General features: G+C 55.4%; 1 protein-coding gene across 9 annotated transcripts in view; it reads right to left on the bottom strand.

Moving 5' to 3' along the window:
• The window catches only part of ZNF536 (zinc finger protein 536), a 432,650-nt gene that overhangs the window by 376,854 nt on the left and 41,256 nt on the right, over window positions 1–14,540 (bottom strand). For 2 of the 9 annotated variants that reach the window (XM_026010189.2, XM_072749744.1), the window contains one exon: window positions 1,908–1,977. The exons of the other annotated variants lie outside the window; for them this stretch is intronic. The gene's annotated coding sequence lies outside the window, so the exon portion shown is untranslated. The remainder of the gene's footprint in view (window positions 1–1,907; window positions 1,978–14,540) is intronic. 9 annotated transcript variants of the gene reach the window in all.

Genomic DNA, 14,540 nt, shown 5'->3' with positions numbered 1-14,540 from the left:
CAGCCCCCATCCCCACCTCTTCCCTCTCAAAGCCAGATGTGTCCCAAAGAAGCACCACCAAGCTCGGCAACTCCAACTGGACTCCCCCCACCCGCCACCGCCACCCCCAACACACACACAAAACCAATCTTCTTGTGTTGCTGTCACATGAGACCAGTGGCTCTCAGGCAGGGATGGTTGTGCCCCCCCCCCCCTCCCAGGGCACAGCTGGTAGTTTTGAGAGACATTTTTGGTTGTCACAGTCGGGGGGCGTTGGGTATACACCTGGCATCTGGTGGTGGAAGGCCAGGGATGCTGCTAAACTCCCAACAGTGCACAGGACAGCCCCACAGCAGAGTCGCCCAGCCTCGATGCAGGGAGGCTGAGCCAGAGATGGAGGGTAGAGGCAACCCCCAGAAGGGGGGCGTGAAGCGGCTGCCACTGGCTCACCTGCAGACCGAGGCAGGTGATCGAAGAGGGGATAAAACAGGAGAGGAAGAAAGGACTCTCGGAGCCAAATTACTTACTCTTTTGCCTTTTGATCTAAAACACACCTTCCTTATTACGTGTCAGAAGAGACTGGAAACCCAGCAGGTTTTTCTTTTTTTTCCTTTCAAAGCAAAACAACCCAGGATCTGCTGGTGGCGGGTCTCTGAGGCTGTCCAACCTCTCTCCCTGACAAATCGCAACGCTACCTACAGATGTCAAATTCACCCACCGAACCCAATCACATGCCCGGATTACTAAGGCAGAGAATTGTGAATTTCATTAAATATGTTAAAGGGGGAAAAAATCAGCTTTGAAAAATAGTAATCCTGTCTTTCAACAAAAATATTATAGGAAGCTATGAATTTGGTAGATCCGAATAGGATGTTGGTACATGTTTTACTAAGGTAATATAATGGCACGCTATTATTAGATCACATTAATCATTACTGTGCCAACGGCGCTGACAGCCCCACTGAAAAGGATTGAAAGGCCTGGTAATGGATATAAATTACCCATTGTGTGATAAAAGGATTTTTACTAAGAAGGTAAGAATAAAACAGCAAATTTCTAATATAACTGTTGTGTAAAAACCAAAATAAAAGTAATCCATGGTCAGTAATATCCACAAAATCAGAAGTAAGCACTTTTTTTCAACAAGATAAAGTCACAATAAAAAAAATATATATTCGGAGCAACGTAAAATTAATTTCTGAGCGCATAATTCCGCTATCAATTTCCCCGGTTGTGTAGTGACCTCTGAGGCCCGTGGTCAGAGGGAGGTGGGCTCGGCTAATGAGATCTGAGGGTGGGTTTACGGCGGTATCTCGGGGAGCTCTGATGAGGCGGCTGCAGGCATCAAATGCAAACCCTGCCCCTTCGTTGGCGCGGTGGGTTTTTCGCAGCTTCGATGCCAGGAAATCACTCCGTGACTGAGTCTGCGATGTTGACTCTGGGATGACAGACGCGAAGCTGCTCTGGGACAAGTTTCCTCCGAGCCTGGGCCGGGGGACCGGGCCGCCGACCCGCACGGTGGGTGATGGGGACACGGGCCGCAGGTGGTGCTCGGATGGGGCCGCCTGGCTTTGGGCAGCAGCCCCACCGGCGGACAGCGACCCTTAAGGATGTCACACAGAGAGAAAGAAGTCAACCTTGCAGAGCGGCGACCCCAGCTGTGACCCCGCTCTGAGACTTTCGGAGCGTGTCATCATACAGTCATCCCACCTGGAAGCCCCGGGACCCACAGTCGATCCCAGAGAACGTTGAGTCCAGAAGCCTCTCCACAACCCGACTCGGTGCAGGAGGAGAAGGGAGCCTCTGGGCGAGCTCCTACCCGGCCCGGGGTGGGGGGGGTCTGCAGCCCCAGGACGAGGGCAGCCTCCAGAACCCACAGACTCACAGACAGACACCACTTCCACGAACTACGAGACGACGTTCCTTACCAGGCAAGTCTTAGAGCAACGGAGCTCCCTCCTGGCTGAAGGGTATTCTGAGGGCCGTGGTGTGCGGGAACTGCAAAAACAGGACCTGTTAGCAAGTCTCCATGCCGGACACATCGACGTCAGCAAGACAGGTACACAGCATGCATCCAAGGTGACAATGTGCCAGGCTAGTCAAGAGTCTTAACAATATTTAATAGCCCCACTGCCTCGATCCATGGAGCAATTTAAAACTGGGAACTATGTGACCTTTGCTGCAATAAACCCAATTTGCTCAGCCCCTTTTAATGGGAAATTGCCACCTGCAAAAAGAGTCGGGGGCGGGGCATCGAGCCGCTTCTTGTCCGGATGGGACAGAAGAAATAAGCACAGACGGGCGGGCAGGCCCTCTCTCCCTCTCTCCCTCTCTCTAGAATTCTGAAGGTTGAGGAACTGAGGAAGTTCTCAGGGGTTCTTTCCCCCACCCTGGTTTAAGGAGCCCCCTTCACTAGACCACAGGTCCACCCAAATCTCAAAGGACCAAAGCAGTTCGGTGGCCGGGGGCTGGGGGACATTCAGGGAGTCCGACCAGGAACCTGCAACTGCCCCAGGCTTGGGGGTGTCGTGTGGCCTCAAGTCTTCCCTCCCGAACCAAGACCCGGAAAGCAGGGGCCAGTTAGGCGTTTTCTGCTCTCCAGTCCCATTATTGGAGTAAGCCCCATGTAGATGAGCTCCTCCAGCAGGGCACGAGGCGGGGGCCTGCAGGGAAGCCGGGGGGCCTGCCCACAGGGGCTCCCGAGCTGTGGTGTGGGATCATCAAGCCAAGGCCCCCGCCCGAGATCTCCAGGCCAGCCCAGTGCAGCTGGGAGCCCCATTCACGGGAGGGGCCTTACAGGGAAAGCAAAAGCTCCCTCTTGCTGAGCTACCTTTCGCCGAGCCCGAAGCTGCACCTTCTGGTGTTAGAGAGGCGGAATTCAGGGGGCTCGAGGGTGTGCCTACGAATGGGAAACCAGAAGGTACACTCAGAGAGCCCGTGGGGGCAGCCCCGGCCCACGACCTCGAAACCTGGACATGGAATCACCGGCTTGCAACACCCCGTCCAACTCCAGGGGGACTCCTGGCACCCCAAGGGCGTGTGCTGACTGAGTGCAGGGCGTGTGCAGGGACGCTGCTCGGTGCAAACACCCCTGCCTGCCTGTCTCGAGACGTAGGGCCAAGGTGTAGGCCTCCCGCGTCCGCCACAAGCAAGGTCTCTCTCCACCCCGCTTCCGTTTCTCCTCATCACATGATCTGCTGCATTTTGCTATTTCCGTATCATTCAACATCAAAACCCAGAGAGGGGACAACACGTGCTCGATGCTGTGCTTCCTCGGGTCCGTCCCAGGGATGCACAGAGCAGACCCCAGCACCCCACTGGCTCTGCGAAGACCGACGTGCTTTGCTCACAAGACCCTTCACGTTTAGGGACGGGGGACAGGCTCAGATCTTCTATGCAGCCTCACGGCCTGCACGATCCTGGGACTGTTCCCCAGGGGCTGGTCACGCGGAAGTTCTGTGGATTCCAGCCACAGGGAGAAGACGGAGACACCTCACCCGGGGGAGTCCCGCACCCACGTGCCGGCCACCACCGATCCCAACCTCAGCGGCCCTGGCAATCTGCCATCGGGGCAGTGACGGGACCCCAGGCCTTCCAGCCGCCAAGGCCCCGGCACCAGGTCCGTGGCTAGCCTGGGGCTGGGCCCTCCTACGGGCTCCCGAGCGGTGAGGGGGTTCATGCACAGGTGGCTGGCCCGCCGGGGCACGGTTGGCCCTACAAGCTTCCTGCTGCTGAGCCGCAGAGCCGGTGTTCAGAGGCCAGCTGGGGTCTCGGGAGAGGAAGTCGAGTTAGTGCCCCTGAACCTTCTAGAGGGGCTGCGCCTGTCTGGTGTCCTCACAGTCACTGCAGGCTGGGTGCAGGTGGGCACATCAGATGCTCTTGACTGGGGTGGGGGGAGGAGAAAGCCGGCCCACTGACTGTCTCACTCAATGAAAGGAACAGCTGTCCTGGGGCAAGTGGTACTCGCATTGGTGAGAACAGGGTGACATAACCAGAAACAGGCCGGTGGCATGAGGCCTCCCCTCGACTCCACCTCCCACACGGACCCCGTGCTGGGGGGACGGAGGAGGGGGCCACCCAGGAGACAGCACCCAAAGGCCAGGTGGGTGAGGAAGGGTGGGGCGGGCAAAGCACAGAGGCAGCGAAAAGCAAGGCGGGTCGCGGCCACCCCCCCAAAAATCAGCGCACAGACAAGTCCCAGGGCCTGAAATGCCACCTACTGTAACTTGATAAGCCCTGCTCTCTGGTGAAACACAGGTGAGGCCCCACGACCTCACCCTCTGCCGCTGGCACCTGAAAATGAGCTCAGACCCACTCATTCAGTGACTCACAGGGACTTGTGCCAGGCCCCGGCAGCCCGGGGGCAGGTCTGCTGCGTGTCACACACTTCGGGTGCATGAAGAGCGGGCAGGCCCAGGAGGGGGCCTAGAGGCACTCAGAGGCCAGGGCACCTGCGGCGGCAGGTGGAGGGGCAGAGGTTGGAGCACCTGCAGGGGGGCCTGGGGGCACAGTGGGTCAGAGGCCGGGGCACCTGGGGTGAGGGTGGAAGGTCAGAGGCCGGGGCACCTGGGGTGAGGGTGGAAGGTCAGAGGCCGGGGCACCTGCGGCGGTGTGACGGTGCATCAGGGCCCTCTGAGGAGACAGACGGAGGCGAGGGGGAAGGTCCGAGGCCCTGCCACACAGGCCTGCAGGTTCTAGGAAGAAGCACAGGGGACGCAGCTTCAAGGAGAAGGAGAGGGGACATGGAGGACAGCCGGGGGCGGGGGCGCTGGGAGGGGCTCCTCCGAGGGAGAGGGCTTTAGAGAGGAGAGGGGAGGCCAGGAAGACGGTGGGGCGGCCTGGCTCAGTGGGCCCTCGCGGCAGCCCCATCCCTGCGACCCTGCGGGCAAAGCAGTGCTGCCCAGACACCCGGTCCCTTGGGGGGAGGCGGTAGGGGGGTACACCCGTCCTCCTGAGCTCCCCCAGGGGAGACGGGGGGCTCTGAGCAGGGACACTTACGCTGGCCAGAAGCCCAGCTGGAGCCCACGGGCGCTGGAGGGGATGGTGCCCAGCAGGTCAAGACAGGAGCAGAGACGTGGCCCCACCACCTCCAGGGCCCCGGCAAGGAGCCCCGAGTTAGACGCCAAGAGCCTTCCTCAGGGCCAACCCGTTGCCCTCCTGTGGTCACTGCACGCCTGTCTCCCCCTGGCCACCACGCGACTGGAAGGCCGTCCCAGTAACGAGCTACCCCTCACTGGGGGCCGTCCCTGTGTCACCTGCCCGCTCACGGGACGGCCCGTATCCCACTCACCTCCCCGCCCCTAAGCTCTGGTGGAGGGTGAGTCAGGAACTGCTGGGTGGGGGAGGGAGTAGAGGTGGAAGGATGGGGACAGAAGGAGGGAAGATGGATGAAGGGGGGAAGGAAGGGAAGATGGAAGGAAGGAAGGAAGGTCGGAAGGGAGGATAGGAGGAAAGATGGAAAGAAGGAAGGATAAAAGGAAGAGAAAGATGGAAAGAAGGAAGGAAAGATGGAGGAAAGGAAAAATGGAAGGAAGAAGGAAGGATGGAAGGAAGGAAGGAAGGAAGGAAGGAAGGAAGGGGGAGAGGGGCCAGTAGTCCAAGGGAGGGTTGGGGGTGATGGAAGGAAGGAAAGGAAGGGGGAGGAGGCGGCGGGAAGGGGCTGGTGGGAATGGGAGGCAGGGGCAGCAGGGAGGATGCAGAGAAGGGAGCTGGCTAAGGCCCCTCCCTGGCAGGGGCTCTGCTCCGAGGACCCCACGCTGCCCCCCGCGCGCCCGGGGTGTTGGGGGGCCTGGGGCACCTGTGCGGCCTGGGGCAGATGGGAGCCACATCCAGGCCTCTCCTGCCAGGGAAGCGTCGGGAAAGGATTCCGGGCACAGGGGCCAGCTGGCCTCCCTCCACATCCCCACAGGCCGGGCACCTGCAGATAACGCCCCGCCCTCGGGGGACCTGGCCGGCCTGGGAGCCCTGCTGTCCCGGAGGGAGGCCCAAGGAGGAGCTCGGCCTGCTGTGCGGCCTGCACCCCATCCCGGGTCCCCATCCCCCTCCCAGCCCCGCGCTCAGGAACCCCCGGGCCCAGGGGTGGGGACCCTGCCACAAGCCTACGGCTCCCCTAAATGGACTCGACGTGCCCTGATTCTCGCTCTCCTTCTCCGTGAACTCTCAGGGTCGAATGTGTCCCCAAGGGGCAGAGCCATCGCCCCTGCAGGTAACCCCAGGATGGGGGTCCCGGCCAGAGCTGCTGCCCTGGGAAGAGGCCCAGGGAACTGGTATCATTTGGGCATGACCTGCCAAGTGCATCCAGTGTGCCAGGCCCTCGGCTGGGCTCTGGGGACCCGGCCATAAGCCATGTCCCTGTCCGGGTGGGACCTGTGTTTAGTGAGCAGCTTCAAAGGAAAGATAAATAAAGGCAGAATATAATGTCAGTGGATAACGCGCTGTAAGAAGAAAATAAAGCCAAGGAAAAGGATGGACGTGGACGAAGACGGTTTTCGTTAAGGTAACACAGACCCTCTCTAACTGGTGACGTCAGAGTAAAAAAAAAAATCCGGACTAAAGTAAGAGCGAGCACTGTGACAATCTGGGGGAAAACTCTAAGTGGTACAAACAGTGAGTGCAAAGGCCCCGGGGTAGGAAGGAGACGGTGCATCCAAGGGGCAGCAAGATGTTCCGAGCGCCCAGGGCACGCTGGCGAGCAGGGGTGGGAGGGGACGGGCATACCTGGCCAGGAGGGGGGACACTGGGATTTCATCTGAGCCACGGGCAGGTTTTGGGCAGGGGAACCCCCTGATGTGATTCACACTGTACGGGGGCCAGGCTGGCTGCTACGGGGAGGACACCGGAAGGGCTGAGAGGGGAGTCCCAGGGGGACCAGCGGAGGCCGCTCAGTTGTCCAGGTGAGAGGCGGTGTGGCCTCGGCGTGGGGCGGGAGCCGGCCAATGGCGGGAAGCACGCGGATTCGGGGTGCCCCCACGCACAGCCGGTGAGAGCGCCGAGTGGGCGCCAGGAGTGAGGGGGACGCAGGGTCGCTGTGCTCGTCCAGGCCAGGGCCCTGGCCACAGGCGACGCTGTCGCTTCCGTGGGCTCCTGATGCTCTGGCCTCCGGGCCCCCCTGGTCCCCTGGGGACCACCCCACGCAGGACCCGCCGGTCCCCAAGGAGAGCTAATGGCTCCTCTGGGAGCCCTCGATGCCCTGCCTCCACCCCAGCCTCCGCGTCCTCTGCCAGCCCCCCACCTGGGGCCACTGTCCCCTGCCCTCAAGACCCAGGCTCTGACGCGGGACACTAGACCCAGCCCCTACGCCCAGGGCCTGCAGGGGGCATCCAAACCGGCCGAGACCTGCCTCCGAGCCCTTCCTCCTCCCCGCCCCGCGTGGCCGGCCCGGTGCCCCCCGCAGCCCCCCACCTGCTGCGCCCCCTCCCCTTAGGAACTGCGAGTAAGGAAGGTCTTTCCCGGAGGCAGGTGCCTGCGGCTCCCCAGGCCTCCGCCCCGGGGTCACCTCGGAGGCCACGGCCGCCCGCGGAGGGTCGGTCCCCGCCCTCTGACTTCCGCCAGAACAGGTGCCCGGGAGCCACAAGTCATCAGCCCCCGAGGGTCCCGACCGAAGCAGGAGCCCCGGGGCCCCAGCCTGTCCCCCGCTCGGGCCCCACACCTGCCCCGGGGTGAGCGCGTGGGCCCTCGGCACCGTGGGAAGTCTCGAACGCTCCATCGCGGAGCGCGGGCTGCCCAGACGTGCTTCCGAGGGAAGCCTCTTCTTTCGTCTTGAAACAAAGGTAACTTTGATGCAGGAGCCACCTGATACCTGTTCGATCTAAGTGCTTTCAGGATACACAGACATCAGACGCGCGCAGGAACCTGAGGCCCGCCGTGGCAGCCGGGGCGCGGGGATGATGAAAGGAGCGGGAGCCTTCCTCCCGTCAGCCTGCGCCCCGGTGCATGTATTTTTACATGCTTTAGCACGGAAAAAAAAAAAAAAAAAAGCCAAGATGCTCAGAGCCAATCAAATTACTTCCCTGTCTCTTTAATAAACAAATCCATGTGCACATTAACAGTGTTGAAAATTCAATTTAAACTCTTTGTCTGTTGCTGCTTACTCTAAAGATGGTCTTTCTTAAACAACAGAACACCAAGGAGTCGTTAGTGCTCTCTCTTCATTACTTCAAAAAACCAATCATTAGACACCAGAGTATATACGTAATTAGAAAATCACTTCCTTTGCAATCCAAGCTAAGTAGTTTACATACTGTAATTACAGGGACAAAATCAATTTTTAATCATTTCCCTGATTGGGCTCATCAGCTCTGTGGGAACATTGTAACCTGCTTGTTGTGCAAAAGGAACATCTGGGCTAAAACAATTACCCTTTGTTTGCTACAATATTCCTTAAATCTTTTTGCTTGCATAAAAAAAAATGAAAACACGAAGACAAGATATTTGGATGTCTTTTTGTCCTCCGTCGACATATACCCGAAAGTTCTTCTCGTGCCGCGAGTTCAACGTTGCCCGGAATTTACGGTTTAACAGTACACATCCAAGGAATGTATTTTTTCAGTGAGATAAAAGTATCTGATTGTTTTAAAGATCCATTCAGCTGCCTAATTGTTCCATAGCTAACACATGGTATTCAAACAACCCACACATTACAAAAGCTCATCTGGGTAATCACGGGCAACTATTATTGCGATGGTTTACACTTTTCTAATACAAATGAATGGATTTTATCAAAATTTAAAAAAAAAAAAAACTAAAAAGCTGAGTATGTGTGAAAAATAGTTGGTATGAATTGGCAAGGCGAGGCTAAGCATTTTGTTCTCTTAATAGGAAATGACCTCATTTACACTGGAGTAATAATTAGTACTGCTTCACTGACAGTTAAGAAAAAAAACTTTCCCAGTATAATAAGGCTGCATCTCCTTTGTTAGGAGATCTACATTGATTATTAACCCTTGCCAAGAAATTCCAAGTTTAACTCCGCGTTCCACTGGGCTCGCGCTTTGCTGGCGAAGGGGACAGCGAGCTGATCTGGAGGCCGCCGCCTCTCACCCAGATTCCCAAAGTTTTGCCGCGGAGCTTCCAAGGGACAACTGAGACACTCGGTGTCCCCTCTGAAGACGCGTGGAGAGCCCGCACCACCCACCCCGCAGCCACCAGGGCCCCAGTCGGCCCCGGTCCCTCCCCCCCACCACATCCCCCCCCAACTCCGTCCTTTTGAAGTTTGTTGGCTTTGAATTTCGCTTGCAAGTCCCCCAACCTACAATTAATTCATCGTCAAGCCAGCCCTGAGCAGGAGGAAAGATGCGCGATTCCGACCCAGCCTGCAGGCCGCGCTCGGAGGGTAAGAAGCACAGGCCACGCACGGCTCCCACGCGGCTCACGCCCAGGAGGGGCGCCCCACTGCCCCAAGGCTGTTCTCTGACCGCCCCCCCACCCCATGTCCTTGCCCAACCCGGCCCCGGCTCTCACCCCGTCCCGGGGAAGGCAGGTCCCGTATCAGCCCGAGCAACACTCCACGGGGCTGGCAAACTGGGCCACCCCGGCCCCCAGACAGGGGATAGATACGGTAAAGAAGAAAAGAAAAAAAAGAAGCCCCCAAACTGCAAATGCTCTGGAATAAATCCTATCAGCGCACGAATTAAAAATATTTATCCCTGCATGGAAGAGACCGCGCATCATCAACAAATCACAAGGTGTCTATGGAGTAGCTTAGCTTGAGGAAGAAATGGGAAATAACCGGAAAGCACAAGGCGCCCGTCCTCTCTTGCATCTCCACTTACCGCAGGAACGTGGCCGCTCAGGTGCTCCGCTTGGCAGGCGCTGCCGGGACATGACAGCAGGCGCACGGGCCATCTGACGGCCGCCGACCCCGTGTGGTACTGAGCAGCGCCCCCGGCCCGACGGACATGAGCCCTGGGCCTAAGACACACATCACATTCGGAAGAGCGTAAAACGCTTCATTCTTGATACTTTCTACCTGTTGGAGCCATGATATTCTGGATACACTAAAAATATCGTCTTGAAATCAACTTCACCTGTTCCCTCTTAGCCACTCGTAATGTGGCTACTAGAAGCCTAAAACTGTACGCAAGCGTAGTGTGCCCTCTGTTTACGCAGTATGCTGCCCGGTGGGGGCTCAGCGAAACATCAGGCTGTTTGACCACCAAATATGGCCATAAGAAAGCCCCCTGTTGGGACGCCCCAGGGGCTCGGTGGTTGAGCATCTGCCTTGGGCTCAGGGCGTGACCCTGGGGTCCCGGGATCGAGTCCTGCATCGGGCTCCCTGCAGGGAGCCTGCTTCTCCCTCTGCCTGTGTCTCTGCCTCTCTCTCTGTGTCTCTCATAAAAAAATAATAAAAAAATAAAATAAAATAAAATAAAATAAAATAAAATAAAATAAAATAAAATAAAAGCCCCTGGTCTTCTGAAGCAGGCTGTTAGAGGAAATGCATTGTCACCACTAGCACTCGACGTGTGGGTTCCAGAGATATTCTCTGCAGTCAAAGTGAAAGTTGCACAAGTTTTAACTGAGCCATTCTGGGAGTTGCTCTTACAGGTGTTGCTTTTTTCAGCTCATTTACTTTTACCCGTACAAAATTGATTATTCAAGTAACACTAGGCTCACTTCTAGAAAATCTGGAACATACGAGAAACCACAAAGAGGAAAATAACGACAACCCATAGTTCTATCAGCCGGTGTGATTGCTTTGATAGTTTGGCACATTTCTTCCTATTCTTTCCTGCATATGTGCGCGCGTGCGCATACATGTGTAAGTTCATAAACACAGCTGAGGACACACTGCAGGTGTGTCTCTGACTTCACATGTCCTAAAACCCCAGGTCTCAAGTGAAAGTAGATGCTACTCGGCCATATGAGAATAGAGGCCGCTGGCCGCGCTGGCTAAGTTTTTTTTTGGTTTTTGTTTTTTTTTTTTTTACTGTTTATGGAGTTTCCTTTATTTTTATTTGTTTTTTTAATACATTTATTTTTTATTGGTGTTCGATTTGCCAACAGCTGGCTAAGTATTATGCACGTATTACAAAGGAAAAGCATTAAGAGGGGAAAAAAAAAAGGCACATGTTGGGAGGAAAAAAAAAATCTTAGCTAAATACCTATCTGATAAAGGACCGGTGGCCAAAATATACAAAGAACTCTTCAAACTCAACAACAAGAAACAAACAGGCCAATTAAAAAGGGGCAGGAAGTCTAGATGCTTCACCAAAGGAGATCTACAGATGGCAAATAAGCACATGAGGAGACGCTCGGCATCATGTGGCATTCAGGGAATGCGAAAACAAGCGATAACGAGATACCACTACACACCTATTAAAATGACTGAAACCCAAAACACAGACACCAAATGCTGGCAAAGACCCGGAACAACAGGATCTCTCATCCACGGCTGGTGGGACGCAGAGTGGCACAGCCACTTCGGAAGACAGTTTGGCCGTTTCGCACACAACCAAACACACCCTTCCCGTCCAGTCCAACACCCCTGCTCCTCGGTAGGTACCCAGGGGACGCAAAAACCTACGTCCGCACAAAAACCCGCACACAGCTGTGCATCGCAGCTCTGTTGGAGATTGCCAAGACACAGCAGCAGCGAGATGTCTCTCAATCACAGAACGGATAAAGGGCAGAGAGAGGTGAGCTATCGAGCCACAAAATGACATGACGGAGCCATAAATACGTATATCTAAGTGAAAGAAGCCAATCCTTTTTTTTTTTTTTTTTTTTTTTTTTAATTTTTATTTATTTATGATAGTCATACAGAGAGAAAGAGAGAGGCAGAGACACAGGCAGAGGGAGAAACAGGCTCCATGCACCGGGAGCCCGACGTGGGATTCGATCCCGGGTCTCCAGGATCGCGCCCTGGGCCAAAGGCAGGCGCCAAACTGCTGCGCCACCCAGGGATCCCCGAAAGAAGCCAATCCTAAGAGAAGACATCCTGTGTGATTCCAACTCTATGACATTCTAGAAAAAAAGGCAAAACAAAGGAGATAGTTAAAAAAAAAAAAAAAACACCTGTGGTTGCCAAGAGGTGAGGAGAGGGAAGGATGAATAGATGATGGAGCACAGGGGATCGTAGGACAGTGAAACTATCCGGTGTGCAACGACAGTGGCGGGTGCCCGTCACCTCTCCCTCGCCCAGGCCCGTACAACGCACACCAGCAGCAGAGTGGTCTTTCCATGTAAACGACGGACTCTGGTTCATGATCACGTATGAACGTAGGCCCATCAATTAGAACAAGCGCACTAGCCTGACGGAGACGTGAATAACGGGGGGACACGGAGGCGGGCGGGATGGGAGCTGTACTTCCCACTCAATTTTTCTGGACCCCCAAAGATACTCTAAGCAACAAGTGTATTGGTGTCAAGAGAATGAAGGGAAGCGGGAAGGAGCAGCTTTGAAGAAGCCCAGCGGAAGGCTTCCGCCGTGCAGAGCGGGCCACCTCCCCGGCGCTCAGAGGCTAGGGCCCCTCCGGAGCGTCCTGGCCACCACCTCGCTGGCGACTCGATGCCCCAACGCCTCCCAGAGCGCCTCCCGGGCTGCTCTTCACGAATCATGCTTGGGGCGCGGAGCAGGCCGCACGGCTGGAGCGCTCGCTCAGCCCCGGCCTGACTCGTGTGCACGACGGTTCTGCTGTCACTCTCGTCGGTTCCTTTCCCGGGGTGACCCGGCCCGTGGCTCCAGAGCAGAGCCCAGGGCGGCCAGGCCTGCACTCGCTGCTCAGGGTGTAGCTGCCCCCCACACAGCCTGGCAAAGGATCTCCCCGGAGGACGTCCCCATCCCTGGTGGGACATCCCCATCCCTGGTGGGACATCCCCATCCCCGGTGGGAAATCCCCGCACGGCCCCATCCTTGCGTCTCCCACATGGAAACCCGATGCCCCCGGGAAGGACGGATGAGGCACCAGACAGAGGGGCAAGGAGGACACGAGCCGCCTCCCCAGCAGGGTGGGGAGGGATGGTGGGTGAGGTTGGGTTGGTGACCAGGGGTTGTGGTGTTGTCTTCAGTTCTCTCCCGGGACACAAGGTGCCATCCCAACGCGGCGGTCCTCCACAACGGCCACCTCTGAATCCCTAGTAAGTTTGGTTCTCCAGCTATTCTGGACAAGGCCAAGAAGAGTCAAGGGTGGACCGATCTGGAGGCCAAGTAAAAATATTTCACACTGTCTTCCTGGGATCCTTATGGTAACAAGAAGAAATAGTAAATGCCAAAGCCATGGGGCCCTCAAGCAAAAAAAAAAAAAAAGAGCAAAGATGAAAGATGAAAAATAATCAGGGAAGTCTTCAAGAACACACACTCTGAGCGCAGAACCCACTGCAGGGCGTGCAAACACGGGGGACAGAGCGGCCCCGAGGAAGCCTGGTCTTTTCCAAGCCTGGCCTGTCAGCAGCCAATGGCAGGTCCCCCCTCCTCCCCCCGTTTGTAAAGTTTCTATTCCAGAAAACTCAAACCTAACAACTGACAGAAAAGGAAAGGGGGGGGAGCGAGGAAAAAAGTCCTTTTCCCCTCTCATCTTCCAAGATTTTCCATTTTGGTAAAGATTCTATAAACATTCTTAGAAAGAGTACATTCTCCGTCCTCTGCCCACAGGTAACAAGGATGGCAGATGTTTCAGAAACAGCACATTATAAAAAAAAAAAAAAAAATCCAATGTCACTAAAACCAGAATGGAAAATGTTTTATACATTAACAAACACTGTAATGAATTTGCACAACCTTAACCGACTGTATACCCAGCATAATGAAATGGTCTCCATCCTTTCAAATGAAAAATTACGTATGCTAGCGCATTGCTTTAGAAAAGCATTGTTCTTAAAAAAAAAAAAAAAAAACCTGCATTTTTTTTTTCCCAGCTACCATGTAATTTGTGAGATGCATTTTTAAATGTTCTGCAACAGCGGCGGCTGCATCAGTCAGATGATACCGAGAGATAATTCACCAAACCGTCACATGATCTTCCATCACTCCAAAAGACGCGAATATATTGCCACAAGCTTTGGGAATAATGGGTGCACCTGTTTACCGTGTCACCTCTGTTTGCTAATTGTCTCCTTGAGCTACATTTTACTTCTAATGCATTTATTTTTGACAGGCAGTGTCTATTTAGAAATCACATTACTTCAAGTGCAATTGTTCTTTTGTCTATCAAGTAAATGAAGTGTTGTTATACAGATTTCAGGTTCTGATTAGTAAAGTATCAGAGCCCCAAAAAGGTCAATCAGTTATTTACCTGAGGTAATAGAAGGATGACAGACATCCGGAATATTCTCCGGCGCAGGCTATAGGCAATTTCATCATAATTACTCAAGTCGGCGGAACTTAAATGTATGTTTCTGGGGTTGGGAGGCTAAAAGGGCTCGCCCGGAGCACCTGCCTGGAGACCGGCGTCCGCGCGGAGCGGCCTTGTGTTTCCACGCGTGGGTGTCACCAACCCCAACGTGCAGGCCTCGGAGGCGCCAGCGAGGGTGTGCGCGTGAGCGTGTCCTTACTGGCGGCTTGCACGGGCTCTCCCGTTGAGATGGATCTCTTGAAACCATCCTCAAATCACTTCACTGTGCGG

The sequence above is a fragment of the Vulpes vulpes genome, chromosome 1 (assembly GCF_048418805.1).
Source record: "Vulpes vulpes isolate BD-2025 chromosome 1, VulVul3, whole genome shotgun sequence".
In the NCBI taxonomy this organism is placed as follows: Eukaryota; Metazoa; Chordata; class Mammalia; order Carnivora; family Canidae; genus Vulpes; species Vulpes vulpes.
Note: the sequence above shows the minus strand (reverse complement) of the source record. Positions and strands in the feature narration are given on the sequence as shown.